This window comes from Podarcis filfolensis, assembly GCF_964270895.1.
Source record: "Podarcis filfolensis genome assembly, chromosome: 13".
Taxonomy (NCBI): Eukaryota; Metazoa; Chordata; class Lepidosauria; order Squamata; family Lacertidae; genus Podarcis; species Podarcis filfolensis.
The window spans coordinates 51,254,897-51,269,351 of NC_139615.1; the positions used below are offsets into that span (position 1 = coordinate 51,254,897).

At 42.9% G+C, this 14,455-nt stretch overlaps 1 protein-coding gene across 10 annotated transcripts in view; it reads right to left on the reverse strand.

The window, feature by feature from the left end:
- Positions 1–14,455, reverse strand: part of LOC310748288 (poly(rC)-binding protein 3-like) — a 257,271-nt gene that overhangs the window by 144,838 nt on the left and 97,978 nt on the right. For 3 of the 10 annotated variants that reach the window (XM_083583923.1, XM_083583919.1, XM_083583920.1), the window contains exon 1: positions 7,545–7,824. The exons of the other annotated variants lie outside the window; for them this stretch is intronic. The gene's annotated coding sequence lies outside the window, so the exon portion shown is untranslated. Of the gene's footprint in view, positions 1–7,544; positions 7,825–14,455 lie in introns of those variants that run through there. 10 annotated transcript variants of the gene reach the window in all.

Sequence of the window (14,455 nt, forward strand, 5' to 3'; positions counted from 1 at the left end):
TGTAGGTTTTTCTTAAATGAGCTACCTGGGAAATCAGTAGAAAAGAGAAAGACCCTGTGCAGACCATGGTGTAATTTCAGAACAAGAAAAATTAATTTCAGAATGAAAGCAGTAATGGTTGGTCCACTCAGGTGGTCTGTGGCATGTCTGTAAAAATGCAATGAAAAATCATATTGCATCCACCGCAGCGCATTACAATTGCTGCAACAGACAGAAAAAATAATTAGGAAGTCTGCCAAGAGCTTCAGCCACTTTTCCAGTGGTCGTGGGTTGGGGGGAAGTGTGAGAACCGCTGATGTAAGTATTGTTTGCTATTTTGAAGTAAACTTACATTTTTAATGAAAACGTTTCACACATTTTAATCATATTTAAGCTATGTACAATATATGTTAGGACCCAGACAAAAACACTGGTGCAGGCTCTTTATAGGTAATATCACATGTTCTGGTTAATACAAGCAAGTCACAACTCCCTTAGCTGCTAGTCTGTGAGAATATAGCAGCAAGCTGTGACCGATCCTTGTTAAGAGTTTGGTAATGAAGGTAGCCCTGGGATTGTCTGTAAATAAACTGACAATGTTGAAGGGCCTGGAAAACAAGGGCCTCATATATTGCTGAACATATGCAACTCTTAAAGTGCCCCCCGCCCCCCCGCTGCCGCCCATGCCTACAAGCTTCCCTGTTTCACCTGCCCCATTAAACCATCTGTTAGACATGTGTCAGGTAAGTTGCTGGAACCCACCTTGGTCAGTGCAGATATTGCTTTAGCACTAATCATCATCATCATAATTTATTTCTATCCCGCCCATCTGGATGGGTTTGCCTCCAAACTCTGATTGCATATGAATGCTACTGGATACTAGGATACCACCATGATACTAGGAAGAAGAAGACAATATTTTCAACAAATACAGTGGTAACTCGGGTTAAGAACTTAATTCATTCCAGAGGTCCGTTCTTAACCTGAAACTGTTCTTAACCTGAAGCACCACTTTAGCTAATGGGGCCTTCTGCTGCCGCCGCACAATTTCTGTTCTCATCCTGCAGCAAAGTTCTTAGCCTGAGGTACTATTTCTGGGTTAGCGGACTCTGTAACCTGAAGCGTATGTAACCTGAAGTGCATGTAACCCAAGGTACCACTGTAGAACAAGTGCATCAAAGCTGTATTTAGGCAGCAAAGAGCAGCCAAATTATGGTATGAAAGTGATAAGCTTCTGGAAACATTTTTTTGTGGGGGTGGGGGAAGAAATACCTTTTGGTGCCCAAAAGTCTGAAAACAAAATTTGCCAAGACCATCATTTTCTGCTAAATCAAAAGTAACTCCTAACATGGACTTAAAAGCCAAAGTTCCTACCCCCCTCCCAGCTGTAATAAGCAGTCAGTTCTGGGGGTGAGGAGATATTTTAAAATAAAACCTGTAGAATATTTGATAGCTGGGTTGTGCCCTATCCCTGGCCTGGTGAATAATTCAGAAGACTGGGGCAAAGCATCCTATCAAGTGGCTTTTCTCTAAGTGCAAAAATACTGTAAAATGTCATTTTGATATGTATTACTTAAAAGTGGTTTTATGTTGCATATATCACAAAGCCAGAAGAGGGGAGTTATTTGAAGGGATTCTCATGTTCAAACCTGCCAACTTTTGAAAATTCAAGTTTCAAAAATCCTGGGGAGGGAGGACACAATCCATTGTTAGATTCCCCTGCACAAGCCCCATTGAGATGAGGAATTCAATGGAGATTGGCTGCTTCTGTTCTCAACAGGGGTGAGGCACCCCTGGAAGCTAAGAAATCCTGAATGTTCTCATGGAGTTTCCGGTTGACACTGCTGATGCGTCATTTGAAACCACGGTCTCACTGTGGAATGGTGAGATGAAAAGCACTATCAATGGATCACCCCCAAACACACTCTCCTGTGCTGAAGAGCCAACTTTCCTGGTTTACTGAGATATTAAGGATGATGAAACAGGCAGGACAATTAGAATGCAGAGGACACAAATAGTATCTATGAGCAGACACAAGAGCACATTATAGTGCCTATTTTATGTTAGTGATGTTGGAGACAGAGTCTTACTTCTCACCAGTACTGGGTTCTCAGAGATTTCCTATGTAGTAAATGTTGGAGAGAGAGAGGTTTGGATGAGAGAACCTACTCCCCAGTAGCAGAATTAAGCACAATGGCCATTGAAAGCAAGTCTCCATTCACTGGCAGCAAAAATGTTGATGTCTGGACTGTAACTTCCCTGAGATCGTATCATGACTTAGGCTGCACTGATTTGTAAAAATGCTTTCAAAAAAACACCAATGTACCATAGCTCTCAATGCAATTTTGCATTGACAATGGATCACTGCTCTATAGTGCCCCCTGGTGTCACATTTTATAACTCGTTTTTAACGTTTTAACTGACCAGTGTAGATGAGGGTAGACAATGTCTGCATTCCTTGGGAATGAGGAATGGACCAGGCAACAGTATGGCATCCAGAGAATTTAAAGTACATGCTTTAAAGTACGTGTTTTCCTGCAAGCCAGTATGAAGATCTGTCAAATGTAGCCTTGCTATAAATAGAGAGAAGTTTCTATCTACATGTATTGTTTTAGTAGATTTCCTTGTCACATAAGCTTGGCCTAAAAGACAAAGATGTTGGTTTTCTTAAAACTTCTCCATTTGATCACCTAGAACAGGCATGGCCAAACTTGGCCCTCCCGATGTTTTTGGGACTACAATTCCCATCATCCATGACCACTGGTCCTGTTAGCTAGGGATGATGGGAGTTGCAGTCCGAAAACATCTGGAGGGCAAAGTTTGGCCATGCCTGACCTAGAACATGGGTAGGCAAACTAAGGCCCGGGGGCTAGATCCGGCCCACTCACCTTCTAAATCCAGCCCCCGGACGGTCTGGGAATCAGCATGTTATTACATGAGTAGAATGTGTCCTTTTATTTAAAATACATGTCTGGGTTATTTGTGGGGCATAGGAATTCATTCATTCCCCCCCCCCAAAAAAATATAGTCCAGCCCCCCACAAGGTCTGAGGGACAGTGGACAGGCCCCTGCCGAAAAGGTTTGCTCACCCCTTACCTAGAACAACAGTGGGGGACCTCCAGCCCACAAGTGTAATTAAAATAAATAAAAATCCACCAGCATTTTGGTGTGAATTTCTATTAATACATTTTTGTATGTCGTTTCGACTAATATACACATTTTTGCAAGCATTTTTTCCTAATAGCATTTATTTTGGTGTTATTTAAAACAATATATTCATTTTTATGCATACTTCCACTAATATATTTTTGGAAACACTGGTTGGTTTGCCAAATTTGACTAAGTGCAAATTTCAAAGGATGGCTGTATTTTGGTTCTCCTATTGTTTCACAGTGTGCAGATTTCATAGATTCACCTTGAAATGTGAACTGAAACAAATCCCCCCCAAAAAACCTGTTGCAAAGAAATAAAGGAAAGAATCAGGAGTTGAGTCACCTGACATCATGGTGCTATCAGGTGATTAATAGATTGTGCTCATAGTGCTATTGGGGTGGCCATATATGACCTTGCTTTCAACACCATTTGTGCCTATGAAACTTTTGGGGTGGTCACACTGCCTCGTTTCTAATCAGTGCACATCCCATGACTTCCTGCTGAAATCCCGTAACTCATCCCACAAATGTTCTGGCTTCTTTTTGTCCCACTCTTGTTGTGCTATAGCCTCTCTGGACTGCAACAATGTGGTAGCATTGGGGAAGCATCACAGAAGAAATGGCAAAAATAAATTTGCCATCAATGAACTATTATTGTGTCAAGAAAATGTTGAGGAGCCCTTCGCGTCTGCCAAGTCTGCCTGTAAGAGGGGAGCCTGTTTTGCAGGAGTCCCCCAGGGAAAGAGATGGAATGTTGGTGAGATCTCCCCAAAGATGTGATTCATATAGTTCACAAGTAACACAGAAAATGAAACACACTGATTAGAAAACACACTGCAGCCCTGATTTTAAAGAGGATATTATTCATGGAATCATTTTGTCAAGAACTATTAAGAACCTACAGACTCACATCATTCAGCCCCCCCCTTTCAAAATGTAACAGTCCTGTCTATTGGACATTTATCAGAATTTTGGTCAGTTTAGTTTTAAATGACTCAATCAATAGGGTTTTGGAGGGCACATCTCTTGGGAGATAATTGCACAGGAAAATAAATTGCACTGTCAGGAAGATTTCTCTGATATTCAGCATTTCAGGTCAAGTACATTCACAGACTCCTTCATAGGTTTGTTTTTGTTGTTTAAATGAAACCTAAACCTTGTCCTCCTCCCCCCCCCCCGACTACTCAGATGAAAGAATACATGTTTTCGAGAGAGGAACACCCCCCACTCACGAAAGACACTTGGCCTTGCCAGCTATGCCATGCCCTCCATCCCCATCCTCAAATACCTGCTCAGCATTCCATGCCCACTGGACACTGTTAGGCATCATTGAGCCATCTGGGGTTTTCTCCCCCTGTATATATTGTATTTTTGCAAACCTATGGATAACTCCCTGTTTTGTGGATGGATTTTGGCCTACCTACCTAAGAATCCACACTTCGATAACAAGTTTAGTATATGTTAGGATATTTCCGTTCCACCTTAAAAGGGAGCAGGATGTTTGTGTCACAGCCTGCGTATTTCCTGTTCACAGGATGTTTTATGTTGTCTGTTACTTTCGTTTTCTGCTGTTTTGCCTGAGCAGTCGGAGCAGACGGTCATGTTTTCTTTGTTCTGACCAACGCCACAAATAAACTGTAAATATGCTCTCATGCTTGTGCAACTTTTGCTGTGTGAATTCTGCTGTTAAGAGTGTGCACTAAGCCAGAGGCTTAGTGTCGCTAAATTGCTGATACTGCATGACTACGGGAGGTCGATGGATCGTCCGGCACCGAGCTTGACGGATGCCTGCAGATGGACTCTATCTCCCTGGCAGTATCCCAACAGTATATAAGATATTGCTTTTTTTAAAACATCAGCAGTGAACAGTATTGTGCAATAGAAACAGGCATCAAAGCATCACTACTGAAACATATGAGCAATTTAAATAACTGAAAGGCAAATGGAAACATGAACATCTACACAGCATTGCATTACAGACACAATGCTAAGAGTAGCTCTAAAATGAAATGGGAGGGAGAACAACCACGTAAGAGGAAAGAAACAGCAGCGACTGAGGCCATGGAGGACTCCTGACCAAAATCATGTTAGATTCACACCAAGCCATTCGTGTTTATTTCACAGGCTCTTAACTGTGTTACACATCCTTAGGGGAAGGATGACTAATTTGGGAATGATTGTAATGCGGTTAATTTTCCTCAATTTCAGCTAGTATGAATAGCCTGATCTTTTTCATCTTTTGTGATGCCAAACAGCCCATACTTCAACACCAGACTAGATTCATGATTTGTGACCATCTTATACAGTAGCCCCCTCGCCCGCAAAAAAGCCCACACACGCCAATCAGCAGAAATCAGTTTTCCAAACATGAAAACCAAGAGGTATCACTTGATCTACAATATTCTGTGTGCTGCTCAGCTACACCATTCAAGATGCTATGCAGCATTGCAAGCAGAACATAACACCAGCCACAGCGTGACATAAGCATAAATAATTCATACACCCACAATGGCATTGTTAAAAATAGACTATTCTTTGTGACACTATCAGACATGCTCCTTTGAGAATTTGTTGTACCTCGAGACAAGAGGCTTTCAAAGTGGATGGGGAATGACATCTTCATCCGTACCTGTGTGCAAAGCCCCATTAGTAAGGCACAATATCAAGGTGCAACTGCTAACACAGTGAAGCTCCGTTTCAAAACCATTCAGTCACACAGCTCCACATGCATATATGGGGCAAGGAGGCAGTCGATCTTGAAGCAAACCAAAATCTATCCCAGACATCTGCAGACTGTGGCCTATGGCAGTGCCCTTGCAAAGTGATTCAGAACTGGGGATGTGGCAACTCACTTAAGTATTGAGGTCTTGGCAAAAAAATAAATAAGAATTTCCACAAGAGCATGCATGCCCTGCCCCCCCCCGGGATGCGGGTGGCGCTGTGGTCTAAACCACTGAGCCTCTTGGGCTTGCTGATTAAAAAGTCGGCAATTCGAATCTGCACAATGGGGGGGGGAGCTCCCATTGCTTTGTCCCAACTCCTGCTAACCTAGCAGTTTGAAAGCATACCAGTGCGAGTAGATAATTAGGCACTGCTGCGGTGGGAAGGTAAACAGAGTTTCTGTGTGCTCTGGCACTTGTCATGGTGCTCCATTGCGCCAGAAGCAGTTTAATCATGCTGGCCACATGACCTGGAAAGCTGTCTGCAGACAAATGCTGGCTCCCTTGGCCTGAAAGCAGAGATGAGTGCCGCACCCCATAGTCAAATTTGACTGGACTTCACCGTCCATTGGTCCTTTACCTTTACCTATGCCTCCCCCCCCCAAAAAAATGACAGTGCCACGGAATTCCTGGGTGGATTATGTGGATCCCCTGGGGTCCTCAGACCACCAACTGGGAACCACTGTTTTAGTGTATTGTCGTTTCCCCCCCCCCTTTTTATGGTTTTATCTTTTTGTAAGCCGCTTTGACGGGATTTTTTTAACAACCAAACTGAGTATAAATCTTATGAAACAAACAAAGAAAGAAATAAAAACCATAACAGGGCCTCACATTCACACATGGTAGATGGTAAACACTTCTCAGTGACACTTAAGAAACAAAACAATGTATTTTTCAAACTTTTGCTAATATTTTGTTGCATGCAGCATTGTAAACTAAGCAGTCATCTCTCCAGCTTTCACTCCAGCTATTCAAATTCCAGTTCAGATATTCATTCAACCGTATGAATGTGATTAATATTGTTGGCATCTGTCTGTCTTGAGAGACAATGGCGGGTGCCTTCGAGGGTGAAGTCAAACCTCTGTGCTAGCAGCACTGAAGTGACCTCCTTGGGGCATGAAGATCCGGGGTGCTCAGAATACAAGACACCTCCCCCTCTTGGCCTCACTGTTGGGCTCCAAAGGAAAGCTGAGCAAGACGTTTGGCACCAGCTTGGCTGCAGGAGTTGCTGGAAGGAGGCATACAAGTCGCCATTCCACTGTCTTAGGGGCTCCACTCCAGATTTGTGTAGGGTTTACTCCTTAACTTTTCCTCTCCCAAAGATATCACACAAGGCAGTGGAAGGGATTATTATTATAATTATTATATATTTATACCCCCACTTCCCCCCCCATGGGACTCAAGGGGGCTTACAGATAAAAACAATAATCACTTAAAAATAGGGGGAATTAATTAAAAAATAATTAAACTATAGAATTAAAACTATATACATGTATATAAACTGTTTTAAACATACAGATAATCCCAATGAAAACAGCATGGCACCAGCCCTTTCTTTAACTTTACAAGAACTGCTTTGTGAGTTCTGCCTGAAACACGGCCTATGAAGACCTTAAACAAACCAATGGCCATAGTCCCAGTCTTTGACATTCACCAGTTGCATACACCAAGTTTTACAGCCTCACAGCCTCACCTCATCATCAGCCATGGTTATCTTGCAGGTAGGTACCTCCTGAGAGTTTCCTCCCAAGGTGCTGTCCCTCTTGCCCTCTTCTCCATTTTTCTGGCCTCTGTGGACTCCTTTTTAATCTCCCATCATTAAAGGGGCTGGGTGAATCCCAGCAGCTACAAAACAAGCTCCCGCACCCCTCTGTCTCTAGTGGGAGGGCACTTGAAGACCATTTGGAGTCAAGTTATTTCGAGTACCAACAGTCTGGGGAGCCTGTGTTTGAATGCCAACGAAACAAAAGCCTATGCTGCTGAGGTCAGAATGTTTCTGGCTCCTCACCATGGAAACCCACAAGCATGGGATAAGGTGCCAGTTCAGGCTCCATCAGATTCCAGAATGAACACTATGGTGGCAGTTGGATGAGAAGGACAGGCAGAGAGGCCCAAGAACATTCCCTCCTCTCAGATCAAGGGATTCTCATTCATACCGACCTAGGCTGAATAGTGTGAGTGGTGGAAGTTACTCATGAGTAAGTCAGTGAGGCAGACAGAGCCCAGCCTGATCTCACAGCACAGGCAGGATGGAGGGAATGGAAGCATTCATCCCTTGCTACAGATAGGTCTGAACATGCATGTGTTTTCCGCTATTTTGCAAGTTTGTTGTCCTATTGTTTTCTACCGTCCACATCAGGAAATGTTGGTCAGTTAGTCATGACAGCTAAATGGAATCTCCATGCAAAAAATGAGTTCCTCTCTGAATTCCAGATATCCATGTGGACTTCTAGGGTCTTTGGGCAGCTGCTGGGAGAAACAAAACATTGAGCTAGATCAAGGGTGAGGAACCTTTGTCAGCTCAAGGACCACATTCTCTTCTGGGCAATGTTCTAGGGGCCATTCCAGTGGTAGGTGCAGGCAAAGGCAAAAGAATCAGAGAATTATAGAGTTGGAAGGAACCACAAGGGTCATCCAGTCCACCCCCTGCAATGCAGGAATCTTTCACCCAACAGGGGGCTTGAACCCATAGCCCTGAGATTAAGAGTCTCATGCTCTACCAACTGAGCTATGAGTACTGTGTGGAGCAATGGATGTAAATTTTATCTTTGAACAGTAGGCTAGTTTCTCACGTACTCACACACGCCCCTCTCTATCCTCCCCCATCCAGGCAAGTAAGAGGCATTATCAGGGTCCAAGGACACATTTGAGCCAGGCAAAAGCACTCAAGGAGAATGCAAAGCAGGACTGGTGCTGAACATGGCCCAGATGGAAGGGTGTGTGGCTGGGCAGGGGCTGTACTGCAGGGCCAGGTAGAGAGGCCTGCAGGGCTGCATTCGGCTCCTGGCCCTGAGGTTTCCCACCACTGGGCGAGACAGACCATTGGTTTAATGCAATAAGCCAGGGGTAGGCAACCTAAGGCCCATGGGCCAGATGTGGCCCAATTGCCTTCTAAATCTGGCCTGCGGACGCTTTGGGAATCAGAGTGTTTTTACATGAGCAGAATGTGTCCTTTTATTTAAAATGCATCTCCGAGTTATTTGTGGGGCATAGGAAGTTGTTCATATTTTTTTTCCAAAATATAGTCTGGCCCCCCCACATGGTCTGAGGGACGGTGGACCGGCCCACGGCTGAAAAAGGTTGCTGACCCCTGCAATAAGCGCTTACATTTCTAATCAGCACAAACTTTCTTAGCAGGATCTGAGGTGTATCAGTGGCTATTAGCCATAATGAATGGGCAAATATGTTGATTTCTGTTTCTCTCCGTTTCTTATTTTTTTCAATCTTAAGTTCAGTTCTCCACGTTTCCATATCTGACTGCAATTTTAAATAAATAAGTAAGTAAATAGATGAGTAGCTCTTATGAAAATTCATCAGTATTTTAGTGAGGATTTCTCCTAATATACTCGTTTTTGCAAAGCTATTTACTCCAATATAATGCATTTTATTTTCAAGACTATATAGAGACCTATGCATACGTTACCCTAGTGTGTGTGTGTGGGGGGGTGTTTGCACAGATTACTAGGCTAGCAAATATTTATTGCAAAATTCAGAGACATGCAGATTTTGAAGGACGGCTGTGTTTCGGTTTGCATGTTGTTTTGGAGAGTATGAATTATGCAAATTCACTTTTAAATGTGAACTAAATTGAGTTTCTCCTGCAATCCAATTGTAAATAACAGAAACCTCCATAATCAGAAGTAGCATGTCACTATGTGGGGTAAATAGCAAGGGACGGCCATCACTGTCATGCCCTGTTTATGAACCTCCAGACACATCTGGATGACCATTTATAGCAGAATGCTGGACTAGACTGACCATGGATAACATGGCAATTCCGACATTTTATTTTAGTTTTTAATTCCTTGATTTTGGCACAGAGATATATGTGCCATTTTCCCATTCACAAATTCGTAACTTCATTAGGTCACTGCCTCTCCTCTCTCTCACCCCACGTAACAGTTGCAGGAAAGGCTTTTCTTTCTAGCCACAGTATAGTAAGAGAGGAAGGGATTGCAGCTGTTCTCTCATTATTAGAAAAACCGCATCTAGCAATTTTCCTGTTCAGGATACGGAGCCAAGATTCCTTAATAAGGGTCACAGGCTGTGAAGTCACTGGGACATTTGGAAGAACCCTCTGCATACCACTAAAAATGTCAACTGGGAAGACTACAAATATTATTACAGTCACTTCAAAGCCAGTAACAACTTTAGCCTGCCTCACAGCAACTAATTTTTAATAGGAACCCTATTGTGAACCAAGCAAGTGTTGACTGGGGAGCAACATTGGCTTCACCCATCAGCTCATTCTCACACACAACATAATAAAAATATTATTTAATCCTCTATCCACATCACTATGAACAGCAGCAGAGGCTTTTCCAAAGTATACCCCTTTAAGCATCTTGCCTGCCACTCCCATTTCTCTGCACCTTGACTTCTGCATGGTAGGGAATAGCTGAGGTGGAAAAAGAGAAAGTTCTGAATGCCCCTCTGTTGCTGTTCTCGTTGGGGAATGAATGAGGATTCAAGAGGCCATGTTACACCTTCCCAGAAAGTGGCTGGGATGTATACTTGTATGTGAGGGAAGAAGGATGCCTAGGATCCAGGCCAAGCTGGTGACCAGGAGAGAATTCTTTGGAGTTCCAGTTGCATCTCTTTAATCGATAGCAATCACAATACCATAAACAACTCATGTGCTATGAATACCTCTTATTCTTACAGTCTTATTTCTACTTAGAAGCAAGCTTCATTGATATCTGTCAGGGAACTGCCATCGGAACTAGCGGAGGAGGCGAGGCTCCACAGCGTTGCTGGAGAGGGGCCAAGCAGGGAGAGAGGCAGGTCTCCGGCTGGGGAAGAAAATCAGCGCAACACCAGGGATAGAGGGGGGCCGATGGGGGAAGCAGAGAGGAGGCTCCAGGACTCTTCGCAGGAGACCAGCGAGGAGAACACAGGTCCTCCGCTGCCCACACCCACCCTGCGCAGAAGACTTCCGCGCAGGGAAAGTAGGCGGCGACTTGGCGTCAAAGAGCTTCTTTGCTGGAAGAGGTTTAAGAAACGCCCACTGACGGATTCTGCTAGCTGTCCAGCGAGAAACGGTTTAACCAGGCAACCTAGCCCAGAGCGGCAGTAACTTACGCACAAGCAACCCCTAAAGCCATTACAATATCAATGGGACTTAGTCCCAGGTAACTGTGTTTTGGGTTGCAGCCTTTAACTGGCAATAACATTATCAGAAAAAATGTCTAATATGGTCAAAGGCTCCTGAAAGCAAACACAAATGTACACAATACCTTTTTTGAACTGAATGCTCCCATAGAAGGATAAATTATTATACTAAGTAATACCAGCTTATGTGAACAATGATGTCTTCCAGAAATAGATACAGTGGTACCTCTAGTTACGAACATAATTCATTCCAGAGGTCCGTTCTTAACCTGAAACGGTTCTTAACTAGAGGCGTGCTTTCGTTAATGGGGCCTCTTGCTGCCGCTGCACCGTTGGCACACGAATTCCGTTCTCATCCTGGGGCAAAGTTCTCAACTCGAGGTAACTCTTCCAGGTTAGCGGAGTTTGTAACCTGAAGCGTTTGTAACTCGAGGTAGCACTGTACAGGCTACTTCAGGCTAAAATTCTGCAAAGTCAATTTGCAACACAATTTAAATTAAATCTTAAGCATGAGAACTGTAAACTCACAGCTGGGTGTATACTAGTAGGCCTTTTTGCAATGAAGCAAAACTTTTGAGTCAATTGCTTAACCTCAATTTTAATTTACAAATGAGGTGATTACTGAATTTTTATAATTATGAAGCATGCATGCACTCATACAGCTGTAGAGAAACCTGCTGGATAAAAAAAGCTTTGGCAGAAAACGATACCTCAATTTTAAAAAGGGGAAGGGGGGCACTTGTCTAATTAGTCATTTACAGGATTGATTAATTAAGTTTGAGAGGGGAGAAAATAAAGCTTGTCACCAGCAAGTTAAATCCTTTTTGCAAATTCAAAGCTGTGGCAATTAGAAACAATTGCCAGGGAACTCATTTGTAAAAGGTCAATACAATTATTTCTAAGGCCTGGAAAGCTCTCCTTCAATACCAGTCAGTGCTAGGAAGTACTGCAACAGCAACGGTTAGGTTTGCTAATAGCCATGAGAGGGTTGTCTTACCATATTTTCACACAGTGCAATTCGCCATGGTACTGTGGCAGAAAACATAATTATTTCTGCTTGGAAAAGGAAGATACTGAATCTCTCACCACATCATAGTTTTTGAAGTCTATTCTCTCTTAAATCTTTTTTAGCAGAGAGAAAGGTTCCAATTCTTACACTGTAGTCATCACCTTTTGTAGAAGAGCCACAATAGTACCTCAACATAGGTAAAGGGACCCCTGACGGTTTGGTCCACTCGTGGACGACTCTGGGGTTGCGGCGCTCATCTCGCTTTACAGGCCGAGGGAGGCAACGTTTGTCCACAGACAGTTTTTCCGGGTCATGTGGCCAGCATGACTAAGCCACTTCTGGCAAACCAGAGCAGCGCACGGAAACACCGTTTACCTTCCCACTGGAGCGGTACCTATTTATCTACTTGCACTTTGATGTGCTTTCGAACTGCTAGGTTGGCAGGAGCAGGGACCGAGCAACGGGAGCTCACCCCGTCGTGGGGATTCAAACCGCTGACCTTCTGATCGGCAAGCCCTAGGCTCAGTGGTTTAGACCACAGCGCCACCCGCATTCCTCCGCAGCACCACCCGCATCCCTGTACCTCATCATACCATTCCACAAAATTAGCAGAAACATCTAACCCTCAAGCTAAAACATTTTCAGAGCGTTTCCCTTCTCTCCTGACTCCTTCCTAGAAAGTTTTCCTTAAGTGACAAGTATCATTCAATTTCACATCTGTATTTCTGTAGCATCAGCACTTCGGCTACATTTCTCCTTGGCTGTATAAACTTCACTAAATGGTCATTACTGATACTCTAGTAACCTCCAATGGATTTGAGCAAGCTTAAAAGGACATGTGGCAGCAACTCCTTTGCAGATATATCTTTGTGTTGCTTGACCTGAATTGCATATAATCCTTTAAAGAAACAGCTTTGGACGATAGCCCCTCATAGCTCTTAAAAGAGGAGGGGGAAATGACTCTCAGTGACACTTATGTTGCCCCATTTTCACTCCTGTAAGTATTTTTCAATCCCAAGCAGAAAAAATTCATTGTGACACCAAATTGAGCATCTTAAATCTCTAGTTGCTGAGTTCAGAAAAAGCTGGAATGCCACTAAGATAATTCTACATACATATAAACCAGTGCATTATACAGATCTTAGCAATGCTTTTCAGAGTCAGCTATATAAAACAGGGATTCAGGTAGCTATGATCCATAGCTAAGATTCATTTGACAAATGTTGCAGCCCTGGGCATTATTTCATACGGGTATTAAATAATCGGTTTCAGTAGCCACAACATAAGAATGTAGGGTGGTGGTTTAAAGCTTTCCTTTATTTATTTTTTAATGTAGAAAGTTTGCCGAGTACCAGTAATCTCACTCTGCTGTTCTGATAAAATATTCAAGTAAGACTTGATCACAGCTTATTCTCCACTTTCCTCTTTTTTAATTGCTCTGTCAAACGAAATGATTTTTGAGGGACTGGCATTTTTTAGGCTATTCGATAGCACTACTTTGTGACTGAATGGTAGAATCAGAATCAGAAGAATCTTTATTTTAATCAGCCACTAGCCATAGCAATAAAATAAAATGTACTGAAGAGAGGTAAAAACTTAACTATGCAAAAGACATCTGGAGGTTTACATCAAAAATCAAATAATAGATCTTATTCTAACTGCCCCTGCTAAAAAATTTGCAGTTTTTCCTGTCACCTGATTATCTTGATCTGCTAGAAGAAAGGACACAGTAGCAATGGTTGAGCGACCCGATATGGATAGTAGCAGAGGAGTAAGAACATCACTCCTCAAATCTTTATAAAGTGTGCAAGCTAGAAGCAAATGAGCTACTGATTCAATATTGCCATCTTCACATGGACATTTTTCCAGCAGAATTTTTTGAAATCAACCCTCAAGTACAGCTGAAGTCAGTGTATTTAATCTTGCATGAGTGAAAGTGTGTCTGGATTTTGGAATTGTTAAATTTTGCAAATAGGGTGTCAATGTTTCTTAATGACTAGGTGAAAAATAATCATACCAGTAGACTGGTAGGGTTTAAATTTAGCCAAAGCCAATAATTAAATGTCCTACACCGAATCTGTAATTCAACAGAGGGGAGATTAGCTTCCACACACAATGAAACATTTGGAACACAGGATGGAACAGAAAAAAAATTGCCTTAAGAACTCAGACTGAATAGCATCTGTAGATCCAAGGTGAGCGCCTGCCCAAATGGGCTCAGGCCCATAAAGTAACTGTGCTAAGGGTTTAGCTTTAAACACTTC